Source organism: Eubalaena glacialis, chromosome 4 (assembly GCF_028564815.1).
Source record: "Eubalaena glacialis isolate mEubGla1 chromosome 4, mEubGla1.1.hap2.+ XY, whole genome shotgun sequence".
NCBI classification, from domain to species: domain Eukaryota; kingdom Metazoa; phylum Chordata; class Mammalia; order Artiodactyla; family Balaenidae; genus Eubalaena; species Eubalaena glacialis.
In genome coordinates, this window is record NC_083719.1 from 144,857,200 (window position 1) to 144,877,956 (window position 20,757).

Here is a 20,757-nt window from a genome sequence, read left to right on the forward strand (position 1 = left end):
AGGGTGCCTCCCAGGTGGACGTTTATCGCCTGGTTTAAAGGAATGCATGATATTGGTACCTAAAAGCAGAGTCAGCAACATTTACATTCCACTGCTTATAAACAAAATAAAAAGCAGGCGGTTTAAGGTTGTCAAACGGCAGCATCTTCTAGTGTTTAATTGTTGTTGGTAGTGGTTCTATTGGTGCAGTAGTGCTAGTATCTTGAAAACAGACACTTAAATCCAAGCAGGAAGAATTCTATTAAGAAAACAATAAACAAACAAAAGCCAACCTCAATAAAACCACCTAAACATTAAGTCCCCACCCCATCCCATTCCATGGTACCTTATGAAATCATGCTCCATCAGTCTTTCCCTCCTTTTCAGATTAAAGAAAAACCCTAGTGGAGTGTGAGTTTGGTTGCACATTTTTCTTGTACTCTCCAGTTACTACTGCTCAGACACTAGACAGCATTTAGGGCTGCCCCTTATCAATTCAAAACTTTCAGATGGATTCATCTCTTCTGGCTCAAAGGAGAGAGTAAGGGTTTAGTATGAGCAATTAGACTCAGTCTTGACTCTCAGCCTCTGTAAATGGGTATATCTATAGAACTCTGTATTAGTGTATTCGTCCCCTATGGCTATCAGAACAAATTACCACACACTTAAAACAACAAAAATGTATTCTCTTACAGTTTGGAGGTCAGAAGTCAAAATGAGTTTTAAGAGACAAATATCAAGGTGTTGGGAAACCTGTTTCTTCTAGAGGCTCCAGGGGAGAATCTGCTCCTTGTCTCTTCCAGATTCTAAAGGCTGCAACATTCCTTGGCTCCTGGTGTCATCGCTCCAATATCTGCTCCATCGTCACATAGCCTTCTTCCACCTCTGATCTTCTTGCCTCCCTCTTATAAAGACCATGGTGATTACCTTTAGGATCCACAGGATAATCCAAGATAATCTTCCCATCTCAAGACCCTTAAATGAATCACATGTCCAAAATTTCTTTGCAACATTGGTGACATTCATGGGTTCTGGGGGCTAGGAGGTAAACATCTTTGGGGGACCATAATTCAGCCCACCATAATTTGGAAATGTGAATTACCACTGGACACTGGGATAGAGAGGCAAAATCTTATACAGGAATTTTTAAATAATCAGATGAACGAACCCCTAGGCAGCTTTCTAGACAGAGTGGAACAGGTGGATTAAAAACAACCAGGCACCATCCTTTGTAGAAATAGTCTAATTTACAACACGGTACAAGTAGCCTAGATCTAGGAAAGCCACATCCAAATTTTTTTTTAAAAAAGGTTGCCGATCTACCACTTACCAGCTCTGTGAGACCTTATATGAATTACTCAATCTCTCTAAACCTGTTGTACTCTCTGTGAAGTGGGGAATACTTACCCACCTCATAGTGCTGTTGTAAGTATAAAATTTTCATGTAAAACATCAGGTCAATGCAAGGAATGTAGCAAGTAACCTACAAATGTTAACTATTTGTATAATGTTAATGATAATGATAACAATAATCATTTCTGATTTTTAAACTTGTGAAATACTTGACTATATTGGCCAGGAAGGTTTGCAATTTCATAGGGTTTTTTTAAAGCAAGACTAGAAAACAATTTTTCTCAGAGAACGTCGTAATTTTTAGAAGCAAAGGGGATCATTTTTGCCTAAGGTCTGTCTCTAGCAAACAAGAAGAAAGTATTGATCCCCAACTTGTTATGCAACCCTGCCCGCGCACTTTATAGCAAAAGATTAAAAAGACTAAGATGTGTTCTTCATCCTCAGGAGCCTTACACTGTAGTTAATGTTGACAAGACTAACTTATCTAAAACACAGAGCAAAATAAGAGACAATATCAAGTTGAGTCTGAATTACACAGAATGGATTATAAATACAATAAAATCCCAGAAGAAAATCAGATTAGTATGGGAGAGAGTGGTCAGGCAAGAGAGCAGGCGTAAACTAGAACTTGAAGGGTGAGTAATATTTGGATAGCCAGGAAGAGGGCCTTGTGAGACATGGAAAATGGAAAGAACAGAGAAGCAAAGGCTAGGGGCCAAAGAGAGGTCAATCATTGTAGCCTGGCACCACGCCTATGAATGTTAAAGACTAATAATGTAAGGACGCAAGTGCTGGAAGTTAAAAAAGAAAGAAAGAAAGAAAGATATACGTGGCAGTCGTTAAGAGTAGGGACTTGGGAGTCAAAATATTTGGATTTTGATTCATGTCTTCACCACTTGCTAGCTTTGGGACCTTGGACAATTCCTGTAACTTCTCTGGTCCTCAACTTTCGCACCTATTTAACAAACTTGATAATATCTACCTCATAGTATTGCTTCAAAATTAAAGATAATGAATGTGAAATGTTAACACAATGCCCGGTATATATTAATCATTCAATCAGTGACATCTATAATAGCTGTAATAGTGACAGTAGTAGTAGAATAATCCTGCTTGACTGTAGAATCATAGATGTTCAAACATAGAACAAACTCCAGAGATTATTTTATCCGGGCCCCTCATTTAAGAGGGAAGATAACTGAAGTGTAGAGACATGAGATGACACTCAGCCTCTCATTGGCAAACTCAGAATCCACTATTCTTCCTTCCACACCTGTCAGATTCAGCATCCCTGTTCCGAAATAACTAGTGGTTGGTGCTCTTGAATATGCAAAATTAGTGCTGATTTAGGAACCCTTTTTGAAGGACTGCTGGGTGTTAGCTGCCTCCAGTCAGAGGGAGAATATGAGAATGCCAAATTCTACAAAGAGAAGTTTTCAACCCTCCAATAACCACTCCACCTAGAAGCTGAACAAGGACACTCTGGGCTTAAATTCATTTGCCTGGTCTTCCTCCAGTCAACCTTTTAACCGACCTTTGCTAGAAAACTTCCACTTCGGTCTCCTGGAGTTTAAACCAAGGCCATTAAACATCTCTCATATATGTTGGAGGGTTTTTTTTTTTAATGCTCTGGAATTTCTCAGCCCTGGAAATATATGTAAAAATAATTTCACAAAGCACTTGGTGTGATTTCTAACAAAATACATTCTCAAATGCAGATTCTTCAAAGAGTTGGTGCAGTTAGCCTTGAGCAAACCATGTTCTTATACTGTCCCCTTCTGGTTGATGGCCAAAAGGGACAGACTGTATGGTTTAAGAAACTAGCTCAATTTCATTTTAAATAAAATCCCTCTCTTTTGTAATCACCTTGCCCTAGCCTTGTTGATAGGCAGCTGTAGGTAATTTACTTGCTAGAAATAGTTATATCAGCTGAATAACTCATTCATGTTAAAGTGAAGACAGCTTTTGTGCTTTGGAAGAGCAGTAAGTAGGGAAAAAATTACTCAGCCGTCTTAGCATCAGGCAGGAGCACTGAAGCAGAGAAGAAACAGAACTTGCTTCTTGGTTGCTGAGAATGGGTGATATGAAATTTCTTCAGATGCCAAGTTTAGCCAAATCGCAGGAGGATTCCATTAAACATAAGGTAAGCAGCAGGAATATCCACCTGAGCTTTCTTTTTTGATGAGACAGAGGCAAGGAAAGGCCAATTTCTACCATAATGTGGCAAAATAGAGATTAATTTGAGGAATGAATCCTGGCCTCTGAATATCTTCCTGAAACATGAAAAAAAAGGCTTGAGAGAGGATTTAGGCAGGTATAATTCCTCTTATGCAGATACAGTCTGTTAGTTATAAGATAAGCTATGCCATAGTGACAAACAACCATAAAATCTCAGTGGCTTAATCCAAAAGAAAGTTTATTTCTCACTCACATAAAATCCACATGGCCAAGGCTCATTCTTATCACATTGTATAGTAATTGCCCATTTATTTACTTACCATAGCAGACTGCATGGACAGGCCACTCAAGATAGCTATTCCTCTTGCTCTCTGTACATTCCCTGCTCGACCTACACCTACTCACATGACTATCCAATCCTCTTTATTATAGGGCTTAATCAGTAACTCCCTACATGCTTGCCCCTTGCCCCAGCTTCTGGTTTCCCTGGTAACTGATAAGCCAAACTGACGTCAATTCCGCCTATAACTAGTAGCCTCCTTCTCACCCCACTTCCCCCGTCCCCAGTAGCGAAGACCGTTGCCATGTCCTGTCGACCAGCTGCTGTATACAGTGGGTTGTCACTCCAGGACTTTGCTTCAGACTTGTAAGATTCCCTATACAATAAACCACTGATGTCTCTGTCACTGTCTCTGGGCTCTTTCTTTAGTCTCTCGGCTGAGCAATTACAAGGCTTGCAGGCCCGCGGGATGCAGCCCAACAAGACCATGAACTATCTTCAGGGAGGAACTATGTCTATTCAGGTCTATGCTGTATCCCCAATACTTAGCACAATACCTGACATGTAGGTACTCAAGGAATATTTGTTGAATAATGAAAGAATGAAGGAAGAGATGAATGAATGAATCAAACTAAATACCTCTGGGCATCATTTCCAGGAGCTCTGACTTCTCTTTTCTCCCTCTCCATACTTTAGGTACAGACCTAAAGCAAATGCCCATTTTACATTGGGGTAGCATTACTGTGTTCCCCTAGGCCTCTGTCATGGTATCATGCCCATGTAATTGTGCGATCTCTTTTAAAGGTCTTCTTGGTGGGCCCTTGACACAATGGGGATGTGAGTCAACAAGGGTGGGAAGTAAATATTCTTAGCAACCAAGCTTTGTAACGCTTGTATTAAGGAGAGGGTGATGGGTAGAGCACACAGCCCACTGGAGCCCTTACAGATGGGCTGCTTGGGGAGCCATTTCACAAAATGGTGCCAGCACAAAGCACTAAAAATTAAAAAGGCAATGCAAGACCCAATGAGATCACAGGGAGAAAGAAAAGGGGGGAAATATCCTAGATAGGAGGAAGATAGGAGGAGAAAATGGCACCTTAAGACGTGATTCTCATCAAAACAAAACATATCCATACGTCTTACCAGCAGTGTAGAAGACCCCAGGAGATTCTTTCCTTTTGCTTTTCTCTTTTCTTTCTATAGAGTTTCACCATTTTTCACTGACCAAATACTAACTGAAGTAATACTGTGACCAACTATCTTGAATCCCCGTCCCTAAAGATCTTACCATTTCTACCTGTTTTTTAGCAAAGACCCTTTTAACCATTACACATTGATGGATACCAAGCTGGCAGCTTTGGCTCTCTAAGTTCCTCAATTCTTTATTTATTTATTGGAGAATTTATAGATTATTATTTTGCACCTAAGGCAAGATAGGGAGTGTGTTTGAAATCACAAAAGGTGCTGGGACATAAAATCTCTGAACCATAAATCTTGCAGTTTAACAAGAATTGCACCCAGGGGTACTGGGTCTGTCTGTATATGAGGTTTTGGAAAAAGATCCAGATCTATCGATCATAGCCCCATTCTTTGTACTTAGAGACTGAGGATCAACTTACAATTTGTGCTGAAACACAGAGCTATTAGCCCAAATTCCTTCCTCCTTCCTGGCCCCCCATGCGCCTGATAGTGTGTCTCCCAGAGAAGGTGCAGTTCCCCACCACCACCCTGTGGTTAGAGGGAGAACTGCACTGTCACCGGGGCTTATATTTGCCTGACCTTTTGCATACTCACATTAGGCAATGATGACTATTTCTGGACTGCAAAATACTAACTGAAGAACAGATAGATTATATAGTGTGCCTTCTAAGTGGCATGTTGCTATGGTTTCCCACTGAAAGAACAGAATTCTCACCATTAGGTTATCTGAAATCTGCAGGATTGCTCCAAAATGTTTCCGCAGAGCAATGGAATGTGCTTTGAACACAACTCCATCTGTATGATCAAATGCAGTCTCAGACTAGCAGGGAACACGATGTGTTTTTTGAAGAATGTCTTCATTGAATGCAGTAGGATTTGCAGGACACTTGTAAGGCTAAAACAGGCACTGACCTCTGTTGATAAGGCACCTTTCCTGTATTTATTAACTCTATCCCTTATGCCAAAAAGTTATTGAATATGAACCACCTAGGCATGCAAATGGGATGCTTTAAACTCTCCAAAAGCTTCCCACTGCTCTTAAGATAAAGTCCAAATCCTTTCTCATGGCCTGTGTTCCTTGTATGGTCAAACTCCGGACTACTTCTCTATCCTCACCTTACCCCACTCTTTCCCCCCAATTCACAATCTGCTACACTCACCTTTTTTTACATCCTTCAAAGCATCCTCTAAAACGCCAAGCTTTTCCCTGCAGTAGGGTCTATACACATGCTATTTCTCTTGCTTGGAATGCTTTTCCCCCATTCCTGGCCTGCCTTAATTCTTACAAATCCTCCAGTTCTCAAATTAATACCACATCCTGAGATACCCATCACCCCAATTTAAATTAAGTTCCCATTTATACTCTCTGACAGGACTCCGCACTATTTCACAGCACACATCAAAATTTGAAATTAATTGTATATTCCTGTGATTGTTTAATATATATCCCCTCCACTAAAATAAAGCCTTGAAGTCATGGATTATGTCTTTTTGGTCTGCTATATCCCCAGCACTTATTACAGAACTTGGCATATGGTAGGCATTCATATGCCTACTGAATCAGCCCACTGATTTCAATCCCCATTTACTGAGTAATTAGGAGGGAATTCAATGATCCATTGCATGAGTATTAAAACTGAGGAAAATGCAAAGAAGTCTTGCCCTCAAGTAGCCTATGAATACAGTAAGGGGAAATACAACAGGGGAGACAAATAGGCATAATAAATGAAACAGCAATTTATGTGGGATGTTTCTTGTCTCCTGGAACCCTAATGACAATCACAGACAATTAATGCCCATACATTGCACACCTCTGAAGGAATTGCTATCCAGTCCAGTAGGAGTCCTTAGGTCATCACATAACCCCACCCAGGATAAAAGAAGCCCAGAGATTCAATAAGGAAGAGAGAGCATACTTTGAAGGGTATTTGTGGAAACACAGCGCTCTGACACATACCCCCTCTCTCTCCTCAAGCTCCGTGAAGGGTCAGCAGGAGAATCCTTCAGGGAGATTGGGGGGAAATAAATCCAGAGTGTTGGGGTTGGAAGGGCAGGTGGGCACACAGAATGGTAGGTGAGCCAGAGCCATCTTGAGAGAACTCCTGCTTCACGACAAAGGGAACACCAGGAGCGCACTGCCAGTGGGCAGAAGTTAAGGGGATGTCAGTACCCTAAGAGGGCGGCACTTGTTCCTCATGGGGTATCCAAAGAGTCCTTACAAGCGGCCCATGGTAGGAAGAGCCAGCAGGTTACCCTTGTCATGAAAGAAAGCACCAGCAATCAAATTGACCAGCATCAGAGAAGTAACACTTCGCCCTTTCTCTGTAAGTTCAGCGCGTGCGTGCACGTGTGCACACACACACACACATCCACATACACTCGTGCACGCTCTGTGCTCAACTCTAGAAGAGCCATAAGCAGCAGAGTGGATGGAAGGACCAGGTGGAGCAAGCAGAACCAAAGAATGAACCATGTTGCCCTTTCCCAGTGGTAGACTAGGGATTCAGCGGTCAGGCCTGCAGGGAAGAGGTTGGTTAGACAGAAACCCTGACTTAGATGAGTGATTAACGTTTTGATTTGGGTTGCACACAAATTCATAATATCTGATAATGAGACTGTTCAAATACCTGAAAGTGTCTGAGATTTGGCAAACAAATCCTCTGAATTGGGGAAGGTGATCCAAAGAGTCTAGTTGAAGGCAGTGCTTGGAAAATAATGAAGCTGGTTCCTGATTGTACTTTCTCAAGTCCAGTCTGTCCAACAAACCATCTACATAAAACAAAAAACATTAAGTTCAATGAGAAGAGTAAAAATAAAGCACAATAAGATATCTGAGTTGTTGTAATTAGCTCAAACACTTCTCTGCTTAGAAAATAACTTACAACCAGTGTTCTAGGAATATTAGGAATAAAAGAATCATATTTGTACTATTACATATGCAAAATATACTCAAATTTTCCCTTCAGCAAAAATTATTCATGAAAAAGATAAATTTCTCATCAACTCCCAGGAAAATTGTGCATCCTGCAACTGTGGATAATTCAATAATTTCTGTGAATATAAAATGACACTATATCACATCTGAACACGTTGCCCTATGCAAAGAACTTCAATGACAAATGCCTCCCACTCATCACCACCCTAGGTGGTTGGTAGAGAAAATATCCTCCCATTTTACCAGCAAAGAATGTCATACCAAAACAGGGGTCTGCAAATTATGACCTGCCAGGTAAATTCATCCCACCACCTGTTTTGGTATGGCCCACGAGCTAAGAATGGTTTTTACATTTTTAATTCATTGAAAAAAATCAAAGAAGAATAATATATATTTCATAACACATGAAAATAATATGAAATTCATATTTCACTATTCATAAATAAAGTTTTATAGAAACATAGTCGATGCTCATTCATTTACATATTGCTTATAGCTGCTTCCACGCTACAGTAACAGAAATGAATAGTTGTGGCAGAGATTGTATGGCTGGCAACGCTTAAAATATTTACTATTTTCCCATTCAGATAAAAGTGTGCTGATCCCTGCTCTAAAAGGTTAAATGGCATCTAATTCCACATGCTTAGTTAGCTGCAAAAAAGTCATAAGACCGCTGATTCAGAACATAAATCATTTTGTCATATTTCCTATATAATAACAATAAATATTGGTAGTCTTTGTATATTTTTATTTTCCCCTTCTATTGGGCCGCAACATTTTTTTGGGAAATAAAATCTCATAAAACTCATAAAACTTGGAATGCCTTTCCCCCATTCTTGGCCTGCCTTACTTAACTCTTACAAATCCTCCAGGTCTCAGATTAAATATTGCCTCCTGAGATACCCATCAGCCCCTGACAGGACCCTCCACTTCCAGCTCATAGCATTCATCAATGGAGTGCTGTGAACTGGGCAGGACCTTAGCAATCATATAATCCAGGAGTCAGCAAACTTTCTGTAAAGGGACAAATACAGTTGTCCCTTGGTATCCATGGGGGATTGATTCCAGGAACCCCTGCAGTACCAAAATCTGCTTATGCTCAAGTCCCTTATATAAAATGGTGTAGTATTTGTATATAACCTACACACATCCTCCCAAATACTTTAAATCATCTCTAGATTATTTATAATACCTAATACAAGGTAAATGCTATGTAAATGGTTGCCAGTGTGCAGCAAATTCAAGTTTTGCTTTTTGGAACTTTCTGGAATTTTTTTAAAAAATATTTTCAATCTGTGGTTGGTTGAATTCATGAATGCAGAACCCATGGATATGAAGGGCTGACTACAGTAAACATTTTAGGCTTTTCAGGCCATACAGTCTCTATAGCAACTACTCAGTTCTGCCACTGTAGCAAAAAAGCAGCTATTACAGATAATACCTAAATGAATGGGTATGGCTGTATTCCAATAAAACTTTACTTACAAAAAAAAAGGAGCTGGCTGGATTTTGGCCAGTGAACTGTAGTTTGCCAACACCTGATATAGTCCGTACCCTCATCTTAGTGTCATTGGATTTCCCTCCACCCTGGAACTTATTACAGAACCTGACTTACAGCAGACATCTGATAAATTTTGATGAATAAATGAATAACAGCAAGCAAGGAGGAAAGAAGGGAAGAATGCAAGGAACACAAGCAAATGTACTCACAGTCCTTGTCTTGAAAGTATTCAAAATATAATTAAGGAGACAAGCTACATACAGGTGAAAATGCCTTGTATTACAAAGCAGGATGGTGAGTGACTTAAATACCAAGGACCATCTAAACTCAGAAGAAGACTTCATAGGTAAGGTCAGATTTGAGCTGCCTATTGACATTTGTTGCTTATTTGGATTTTTATTGTTGTTTTGGGGAGGGGAGGTTGGCATTAATCAAATTTGTACAAAGAAAATCATCACATGTGCAAAAACTCACTATTATAAAAACAAAACATAAATCTTTTTATAGAGTAAGAAATCCTTGAGAGATGCATATAATCATTACCTAATCATTTTTATGTTATTTTATTTTATTTATTTATTTTTGACCACACCGCACCACTTGTGGGATCTTAGTTCCCCAACCAGGGAAGGAACCTGGACCCTCGGCAGTGAAAGTGAGGAGTCCTAACCACTGGACCGCCAGGTCCTACCTAGTCATTTTAATTCTAAGATTTGAGTATGTTAGGTTTTCTTAAGACATGGAATATTTTTGTTTGAAGCAACAGAATCCCAAAGCAGTACTTCCCTTGGGCCAGTGGTTTTCAAATTTTAGGTGCCCAAGAATCATCTAGAGAGATTTTAGGTATGCAGATTGCTGAGCCCTACCTTAGATCTTCTGAACCAAAACCTCTAGGGTAGAACCAAAGGAATTTGAATCTTAAAACTTTCGCCCTCATGTAATTGCTCTGCAATTAGTCTGTGGAGGCTTTTGATGTCATGGAAATTGAACTTCTATAACTAACGGTAAAGATGTTATGACCTCACGGGAAAGACGGTTCAGTAGAGAGTAAATAAATGTCAGTATGTCAAACACTATTGTTTTCTTGCTAAATTTTTCCAAGTGTATATTTTTTCCAGTATCTTCCAGATGCTGATCACCTTACAAGATTTCAAGTTTTTAACTCAGAGAAAGATTGTGTTGTTTTATTTTGAAGCCATTTTTATAATCTTGAAAAATCAAACAGTTCCTTAAATATGCAGAATACCATGAATTCAGAGAGTCTCTTTATATTTGGTACCCCAAGTTGCTGACAAGGTCCACTAATGATCATTACCAATGAATTACCAATGAATGCCAGATACCAACAGGGGGCACAGTATTTAAGAACTTAAAATTTTCATTCTCCGTACTGTCTAGCAAAATGTTCCCTATCGAAAGACATTTTCAACCATCATGTTGGCAAGCCTTGATCACTGAACTGAACTATACTATTAATACGTATGCCTGGCCAGAAGCTCATGAACAAAAAACTCTTCCGTCTTCCTTCCTAAAAAGAACCAATTCTTCATGCTTTAATGTGAAAAGACTTGGAGCCATAATGATAAAAGCTAACTAACTGAGCATTTACTATGGACCAGACACCATAATAAGCACTTTAAATATCAGTACCCATTTGTTGTCATGACAGCCTGTGATGGAGGTTCCATTATCATCTTCATTTTACAGACGAGAAGACAGGGTTAACGTTCCCAGGTCACATTAAATAACAGAGATGAGATCTGGACTTGAGATCATCTGACTCCAAATCCTGTGCTACATGTTTTCACCAAAGTTATGAGATCCTGGTGAACTGGAATGAGCACCGGGCTGAGATCCAAGAGATAAACGTTCTTGCCTCAGCTGTGACATGAAGTAACTGGGGAGTTCTAACCGTGATATTTCCCCTCTTTGGGTTTCCAATTCCTCTTCTACAAAGAGTTGTAATTGGACTACTAGATGAATAATAAAATTGCTTCCAAGACTAATATACCATGATTTAAGAGCAGCCACTTTGCACAAAAAGAGGACCAGAAGGACAATGGGAGCCATCTGGATGTGAAAATGATGAATGGCAAAAGCTGTTGGAGGGGATAGTCTCAGATTAGCATTCGCTGCCACTGGGTCCACACACCACATTGCCAGTCTCCTGCAAATTGCCCGCAGCTGTGCTGATCTAGAGGCCATTTAGAGTGCAGAACCCTTAACAAATTGTTCAAGGTATTTAGTCTTGGGTTTCCCAGGAGCCCATCTAGCCCCATAAAATTAAATGTCTTGTGATTTGCCAACTTTGCTGTTAGAAGTGCAACAAAGTTTTCTACTGTTGTTGTTTGAACTCAATTATCACTTCGTTCTGGGTAGAAAGGATGCCTTTGCAAATTCTTTCTTGAGTAGCTGACTGTGGAGGATTTTCACATAAGTCAAAAAAGAATGAAAACCATCTAAAGAAACAACCTTTGTCGATGATGGGAGAAAAGCTACGGTATTCTCGTAATCTACGTGTCTGCTTCCAATTTATAGGGTCATGCTTCCATTACTCCTGCCCCCAATCCATAAATGCTCTTCCCAATGCTTCTACAGATTTTAGGAAATTATATTCTCATTATTACTACTTATTCTTATTTTGAGATCCTACAGAAGCCTTATTCTTACTCATTCTAGCTTCCTATAGCTATCTTTTTCTCTGTCCAATGTTAACTGAATATCTCCCTAAGTATGTCTCCCACAGGGTGGTGTTGGACATAACAACGGAGAGTTCCATCATGGCAGAGCAAACAGTTATAAATCTAACATTACACATCACCGTTCTTAAATTTCTCCAAGCCATCTTCACCACTGGAAATTCTGCAATGGCCATATTTTACCTTGCAGTCCTGGCCCCTTCATCATGTTGCTTGACCCTCTCCCCACCTCCCTGGTTCCTTAATCCCTTAAGATACTCTCTCAAAAATCACATTCCCATGATGTTTTTATGCAGAAAAAGTAGTTTTTGATACTGCCCTCTCCTTCCAGACGATGCCCAGAGCCTATTTATTCATACTAGCAAAGAACTCTGCCACTAGCATGATTTATCAAAAAAATAACTTGGAGTTCCATCTGCTGTTTCCCAATCTTAGTACAAATCTACTACTACTCGAATATAAGTGAGGGTCTATATGACCCAGTCTCACAACATTCAAAGAAAAAAAAAAGTAATTCTGATTCTGATTCTTCAAGTTATTTTTTAAAATAAACCTACTGCACCACATCTTAAAATTCTTCTCACATTTCTCTCCACCCCCAACTTTCATGGTAAGTGCCCAAAATTGTTCTCCCCATTCTTCATTCTTCATTTTCTAGGAAAAAAAATGTTTTAATTACCCAACATTCCTATGAATGTTGGGTAATTAAAACATTTACCCAAAAACAGAAACACTTCTGTTTTCTTGTTCCTCTCCTGAACTCTCTTTTGTACTAGCATTTGGGGCGGGCATTTTTGCACTTCGCAATACCTCTTAGCTCTTTTTGAAACAACTCCCTCCCCATCCCTGGTTCACTGACTGGTCTGATCAATAGGTAAAAGGAGAGGAGGTAGCGTGGGCAGGCACAAAACCTTCAGGTTCAGGTAAGGGGAAAGGAAAAAATGTGATACTCATACATCATGAATTTTTGCCCCTTTTACAAATAAATTAAAAATTTTGAACAAGACAACAAATGAATTGCAGCTGAATCGTGCAGTGACAATGGTCATGCCTGGAGTTCTTAGGACTTAAAAGAGATAACATGCCAGAAACAAATTAAAGTTCTTTTTGACATAGTAAAAGACTTGACTGAAAAGAGGTTTAACCTGAGAACTGTACCTGAAAAATGACAGCTGTGAATGGATTTGAATTCAACAACAGCTATTAAAGGGAACCAAAAACAACTATATGCTACAAATACAAAAGAATCTTTTGGACAGTGTATTTGTAGCTTTAGGCAATATTCAGGCAACAGAATAAAACAGGACTCAGTGTAATGAAATCCAGTCCAACTGAGTGTTGACAGCAGAATGCAAATCGAGAGAGCTGCAGAATCATTTAAGCTTCATCGATTGCAAACAACAGAAAAGATCCTAACTTAATCAAAATAGAATGTCATTATAAAAAAATGAAGGAATGCACAGAATGGAGTAAAAGGTGTAATTCTGGCCATCTCACTTCCCTGCCGGAAATGCTTAAGTGGATTTCTTTTAACTGTAATTAAGATCAAGACCAAACCATTAATAGTGCCTATACACCGCGCATGGCCCAGCCCTTCCTGCCTCTCCAGCAGTTTATTTCATCTCTCTCTCCCTTAATCTCTAAATGCTACTCACCCTGACCACCTCATGGTTTCTCTTTTACCATTGTTCTATAGCCACAGGGCCTCTGCACATATTCTTCCCTCTTAATAGATGCTTTTCCTCTTTCCACCCCTCCATCAACTAATTTTCTTGTACTCATCTTGCAGGCAAAAGCTCAAACTGCACTTCTCAGGTAAGAGATTTGGGGTTGGATACATATATGAAAATCCAAATAAAACAACAAACAAGATTGTTAACTCCAGCAGAAAAGCCTTTGTAAGAAAAGAAGAACAATTACTGTATACTTCATGACTAAGGCATGAATAATATTTACAGACAACAATCATATTGCCGAACACTGAACTCTCTAACCAAAATTATGATATAACTGTTTTAGGTGGGAGAGGGGTCAGGAGAGTGATTACATTTGTAAGGGGGGAGAACGATGGGGGGAGGGGGGAGAGGGAGCTAAATCTTTATCTTCCATAGCACAAAAGTTGCCATAAAAGTGCCTAAAACTGGAAAGTCAAGATAGAAAACAAAAGTCTGTTATTTAGAATTGTGAAGAGGTAACTGGAAGAGTTCGAAGTAGTTGTCTCTGGAGGATTGGGGCGAGGGCGAATCAGGAAATAGGGTTAAAAGATATAACTGCTGTCTTTAAAATAATTCTAGAGTAATTTTTTATTCTTAAAACCAGGTATATGTATAACTTTAATATTTAAATGACAGCATTTTTAAAAAGTAGTAAATGTGCTAATGGGAAACTAAAATATGCAAGATACAATGAAGACTGGAGTGAAGCTAATGCATGCTGTAAAAACTTGTGCATCTCCTAGAAATGGGCCAACAATTTGATTTTCACTAATAATGTATTTTTTGAAAGAACTTTTAGCCAAAAATCTTGTTCTCAGAAAAATATGTCTCTATGATTGCAGTTGGCACCTTGTGTCTAAAAAAAAGTCCTCCTTTAAAATTACTCATTGGTGCGTTTCGTGTTCGGTAATTGCAATCATTGTTGCTTTTGTTGTGGTCATCCATTTACAGTGCTTGGTGCCAGTTTATTTATCTCTTGTAAAAATAAAATACAGTGTGTGTGTGTGAAAAAAAAATTACTCATTGGTAAGCTACTGGTAGAGCTTCTAGAAGTGGTAGGTCTCTGGGAAAGGTTTATCTAGAATTCTCTAAAATGCATCATGACCACAAGTGACATTTTCTTCAAGATAAAAAATAATGTTTGATGGCCCATGTATGTTGTAAGGCAATTATTTCTGATATGAATAATAATAAGAAGGTCATGTTTTGTACCAGAGAATGCATAAGCTTGAGAATTAAGAGAACTAGCTTTGGATGTCCTGTCCAATATAGTGGTCATCAGCCACATGGGGTACTGAATGTCTGCAATGTTGCTAGTCTGAATTGAGACGTTCTGTATATGTGAATATCCGAGTGGCTACTAGGAAACTTAACATCATGTCTGTGGTTTGCACTGTATTTCTGTTGGACAATGCTGCTCTAGGCTTAGTGCTTTCATTTCATAGTGCTAGGGATGTTACTGCAAGTCACTTAAATTCATTGGGCTTCAGTTTTCTTACGTATAACATGGGGGGTTAGACAGAAGTCCTGTAAAGTCCCTTCTCAGAAATTTTATAAAGCTAGCATCCTAAAATATGATGGAGACTAATGGATTCTGGACTTGAAAAGTCAGCAGGTGGTTCCTTCCCATGGTCCACCCCCACCATGCTGTACTGTCCTCCCTGCCACCATCAACCTCATCCAGACATCTTTACCAAATGCTGCTTTCACCAGTCACCAATGCATGTCCTACGTGGAATGCTTTACAATTACTTCATCACATCTTAATTCCTACATGATGAAATCAGCATTATTACCCTGTTTCACATATGAAGAAAAAAATCTTGAAAAGGTTAGGTGACTTTGACAGGCATCAGAGCCAGGATCTGGAGGAGTCACAATACACATCCCTCTGATTCCAATACCTGATCTCTTCGTCAGTGTGCTCCGCTCCCCTTTACAGAAACCAAACGGGGGTTTTTTTGGAACCTAAATGATAAACCCAACTTTTTGAGTCAGTACGCCTCTCCTGCATTATTCTCCATCCCTGGATTCTCAGCACTTGAAAAAGATAGTTAATGAACAATATGTCATATAATATTCTGAACTTCCATGTCACTTGGTTTAAAATGAAGATCACTCTTTAAGGTATGCCTGTAAAACAATGTGAAGTGGTTGGGTTTTTAAGAATAAATATCACCAAAAAATTTCATATGACTATTGTCCCCTTCAGAAGAATTACTTTGAATACTTATTCCAACATCGTTGTCAACTCAAAAAAAATTAACCTCTCTTTTTAATCCTCAGAACTAATATATTCCTTTAAATGTCTGTGGCAGAAATTTTGTCTCTTCCTTTAGGTATTGTTTATGTTGTGCCAGAGAACAAGATATCAAAAGGCCAACCTGACTCAAGAGCCAATCTTGAAGAGATTCTTAGCAGCCTAAGATGGGACAATTTGAGTATCAAAAAGGAATAATAATAGTATCTGAAGAAAATATAGCAAATATTTGAAAAACAATACTGGAAAAGAAACCTCATTTTCATTACAGGAATTGGCTATATCACCAACCCATTACTTTAAAAACTGACAAATAAAGGGAATAAATTGAGTACTTAGCCCAACTTTCCTGTATGAGCTATATTTCAGCAAAGCCAATAGTTGCTGAGGAAAGTCTTTTACAGAACATTTCTAGCCAATAAGTGCAGAAAGTATAGTAAAATTAGAAAGTCACCATTCTGCAACCTCTAATAAAATAATGGATCAGGGCAATAATCATCATAGGTGCTAAGACCACTAGGTGAAATTTGATAAGGAACTTTATAAGGAAGAAATCAGGCTGACACCATCTGAAAATGGAACATCCAAAATTATGCCTCCTCATGTGATGCAACAAAAAGTACAAAGCACTTGCTTCAAAAAAAAAAAAAGAAAAGAAGAATAAAACAAAGAAACCCGGCTCTAATCAAGCCTCCAGTTCTAATTTCCCATGTACAAAAATAAGGAGGCTAGCAAAAAAGTTAAACACCAGAAGAAACCAATCAGCCACATTCAGAATCCAGCACATTCTTCAGGAAAATTAACTTGGTTTACTCAATAAACAATAGCATTTTTTAACAAGAAAAGGAGAGATCATTATAAATTAAAAGAGTTAAAAATATAAAAACCAAATGTGATGTGCACATTTTGTTTGGACCCTGATTCAAATAAACTAACTCTAAAAAACACTTTTGAAATAATCAAGGAAACTTGGACTGGGTATTAGATAATGTTAAGAAATTGTTAATTTTGCTAGGTATGGTAATGGCATTGATTTGTGTTTTTAAAAAAATGCCTTTATATGTCAGACATATATTATGCATATAATGTGCATAATAAACTAGTAACTCTAGTTAGATGACAGGATAGTTGGGATTTTCTTTAAAGGCTGAAATATACCAGCAAAAACACTATCACCATCACCAGTAGTAGTAGTAGTAGTAATAGTAGTAGTAGTAGTAGCAGTAGGGATGGGAAATAATATAAGACTGGGCTTCCCTGGTGGCACAGTGGTTAAGAATCCATCTGCCAGTGCAGGGGACACGGGTTTGAGCCCTGGTCCGGGAAGATCCCACATGCTGTAGAGCAACTAAGCCTGTGCACCACAACTACTGAGCCTGCGCTCTAGAGCCCATGAGCCACAACCACTGAGCCCACGTGCCACAACTACTGGAGCCCGTGCACGCAGAGCCTGTGCTCCACAACAAGAGAAGCCACCGCAATGAGAAGCCCGTGCACTGCAACGAAGAGTAGCCCCCGCTCGCCGCAACTAGAGAAAGCCCACACGCAGCAACGAAGACCCAACGCAGGCAAACATAAAAAATAAATAAATAAAATAAATCTAAAAAAAATAATAAGACTAACAAAATGTTTTATAATATGGAAACTGAATAATAGGTACACTAGGGTTCATTATATTTTTCTCTGTACTTCTGTATATGTTTGAAATTTTCCGTAACAAAAATAATTTAAGTCTCAAATAATTTGGAAGCAAGTTTCATAAGTGAGGTGTTGATTCAAATGTATTATTCCATTTTGGTTGAAAACTATGTTTGTCTCTACCACAATGAGTGGTTTTCTTGTGTGTTTCTGAAGGCAATTTCATAAGAGGATAACTGGGTTTTAATTATCATTCTGGGTGAACTTGAGCAACTTAGCCTCCACATAGCTTGCTTTCCTTATCAGTCAACTAAGAATGACTTGATCACCAAGGTCTTTTCCAGCACTATTCTAGAGCTGTTTCACTCTCTAATAGAATAATTGGATAAGAGAATGGCCTTTTTTTTTTTCTCATTTTTAATAATTTAATATTTATTTTCAAGGTAATTACTGTCACATAGGAATCATATTAAAAGTATAGTCCATTTTAGAAGATACATCGATCAACAAATATTTCTTGAACACTTACTACATGTTAGTCATTATTCTAGGTGCTGTTGATACAGTAGTAAGCAGAGTCCACGTCTGGAGGAGCTTATATTCTGGTAGCAGAATATGAATAATAAAAACAAAAACAAATAAATGACTTCAGGTACTGAGAAGTGCAGTGAGAAAGGATATAATAGTAGTATTTAGTAGAGAATGGCAAAGGCATCTTATCTTTTTTTTTTTTTAAACATCTTTATTGAAGTATAATTGCTTTACAATGGTGTGTTAGTTTCTGCTTTATAACAAAGTGAATCAGTTATACATATACATATGTTCCCATATCTCTTCCCTCTTGCATCTCCCTCCCTCCCACCCTCCCCATCCCACCCCTCTAGGTGGTCACAAAGCACCGAGCTGATCTCTCTGTGCTATGCGGCTGCTTCCCACTAGCTATCTATTTTACATTTGGTAGTGTATATATGTCCATGACACTCTCTCACCCTGTCACATCTCACCCCTCCCCCTCCCCATATCCTCAAGTCCATTCTCTAGTAGGTCTGTGTCTTTATTCCTGTCTTACCACTAGGTTCTTCATGACCTTTTTTTTTTTTTCCTTAGATTCCATATATATGTGTTAGCATACTGTATTTGTTTTTCTCTTTCTGACTTACTTCACCCTGTATGACAGACTCTAACTCCATCCACCTCATTACAAATACCTCCATTTCATTTCTTTTTATGGCTGAGTAATATTCCATTGTATATATGTGCCACATCTTCTTTATCCATTCATCTGATGATGGACACTTAGGTTGCTTCCATGTCCTGGCTATTGTAAATAGAGCTGCAATGAACATTTTGGTACATGACTCTTTTTGAACTATGGTTTTCTCAGGGTATATGCCCAGTAGTGGGATTGCTGGGTCGTATGGTAGTTCTATTTGTAGTTTTTTAAGGAACCTCCATACTGTTCTCCATAGTGGCTGTATCAATTTACATTCCCACCAACAGTGCAAGAGTGTTCCCTTTCCTCCACACCCTCTCCAGCATTTATTGTTTCTAGATTTTTTGATGATGGCTATTCTGACCGGTGTGAGATGATATCTCATTGTAGTTTTGATTTGCATTTCTCTAATGATTAATGATGTTGAGAAGAGAACGGCCTTTAATGCAATAATAATCATTTGATTTTATAAGTATTCATTTTTTAAAATGTTTTTTAAAACAGCTTCATTACCTGTAATGACTATATTTAATATTCGACCACAGTGATTATACAAGGTCAGAAATGTCCAAAGGCAACCAATTCTATGAACAATATCTTATGAGGAAACTGCTTTAATTTGTACTTTTCCACTAAGAGTGAACCCATAACCCCTAGAAATTCTTACCTGCTAATATTAATCCAATCATGATTGTCTACATGGCTCAGATCACCAGATAAGAGCTTAATTTACTACAATGAATGGACTGATTGCCCCATCACATAGCAAAGATTCTTCAAAATAGTAATCTGATTCTGCATAGATTAAAAGAAACATTTGGAGGTCTCATACTCTTCAGACGGTTTGTACTGATGATGCGTAGATGACCTTGTGGATCAAATATTACCAACTGAACCAGCCATTACACCCACACCTTCCAGAGACACAGAAGTGAAATGAGGCCAGCAGGATCATCCAGTGTGGGGTTTGGTTTTTTGTTTTTGATTCTGTTTTTGTTTTTTCGTTCTCAGTCCATTATTTTTTACAAAACTCCATTCTATACTCTTACTTCCTAGGAACATTTCCAGTTCAGGATCAAACAGATCACTCATTAAGAGTAATGCTTCCATACCTTTCTTTTGATAATTTTAATTTAATTCAATTGCTAAATTGCCACTGCATAATTTGATTCTTAAACTATTTTTATAAGGCAGAGAAGGGAGATTTTTCATATCCAATATTGTCCCTCTTAAGTTGATTTTTAAAACTCCAAGTTACAGCTTTTCAACAAGAGAGAAAACATAACTTACAATCAGTAAAATAATTCAATATTTATATCGGAACATGGTAGGTATAATTAGCTAATTAGGTTTAAACCTGAAATATTTGAGTGACGGCTACTTACCTTAAAAAATAAAATTGTTGGGGCTTCCCCGGTGGCGCAGTGGTTGAGAATCTGCCTGCCAATGCAGCGGACACGGGTTCGAGCCCTGGTCTGGGAAGATCCCACATGCCACAGAGCAACTAGGCCCGTGAGCCACAATTACTGAGCCTGCGCGTCTGGAGCCTGTGCTCCGCAACAAGAGAGGCCGCGATAGTGAGAGGCCCGCGCACCGCGATGAAGAGTGGCCCCCACTCGCCACAACTAGAGAAAGCCCTTGCACAGAAATGAAGACCCAACACAGCCAAAAATAAATAAATTAATTAATTAATTTAAAAAAATAGTTACCACGCTTTAAATAAATAAATAAAATTGTTTATTACTCAATATGAGTAATTGTTTTCTTTTTTTTTAAACATCTTTATTGAAGTATAATTGCTTTACA

At 38.6% G+C, this 20,757-nt stretch overlaps 1 long non-coding RNA gene across 2 annotated transcripts in view; it reads right to left on the reverse strand.

Annotated features, from left to right (window-relative positions):
* LOC133090130 (uncharacterized) overlaps positions 1-20,757 on the reverse strand; it is a 402,534-nt gene that overhangs the window by 339,459 nt on the left and 42,318 nt on the right. For both annotated transcript variants that reach the window (XR_009700783.1, XR_009700782.1), the window contains exon 2: positions 7,618-7,759. This is a non-coding gene — a long non-coding RNA (uncharacterized LOC133090130). The remainder of the gene's footprint in view (positions 1-7,617; positions 7,760-20,757) is intronic.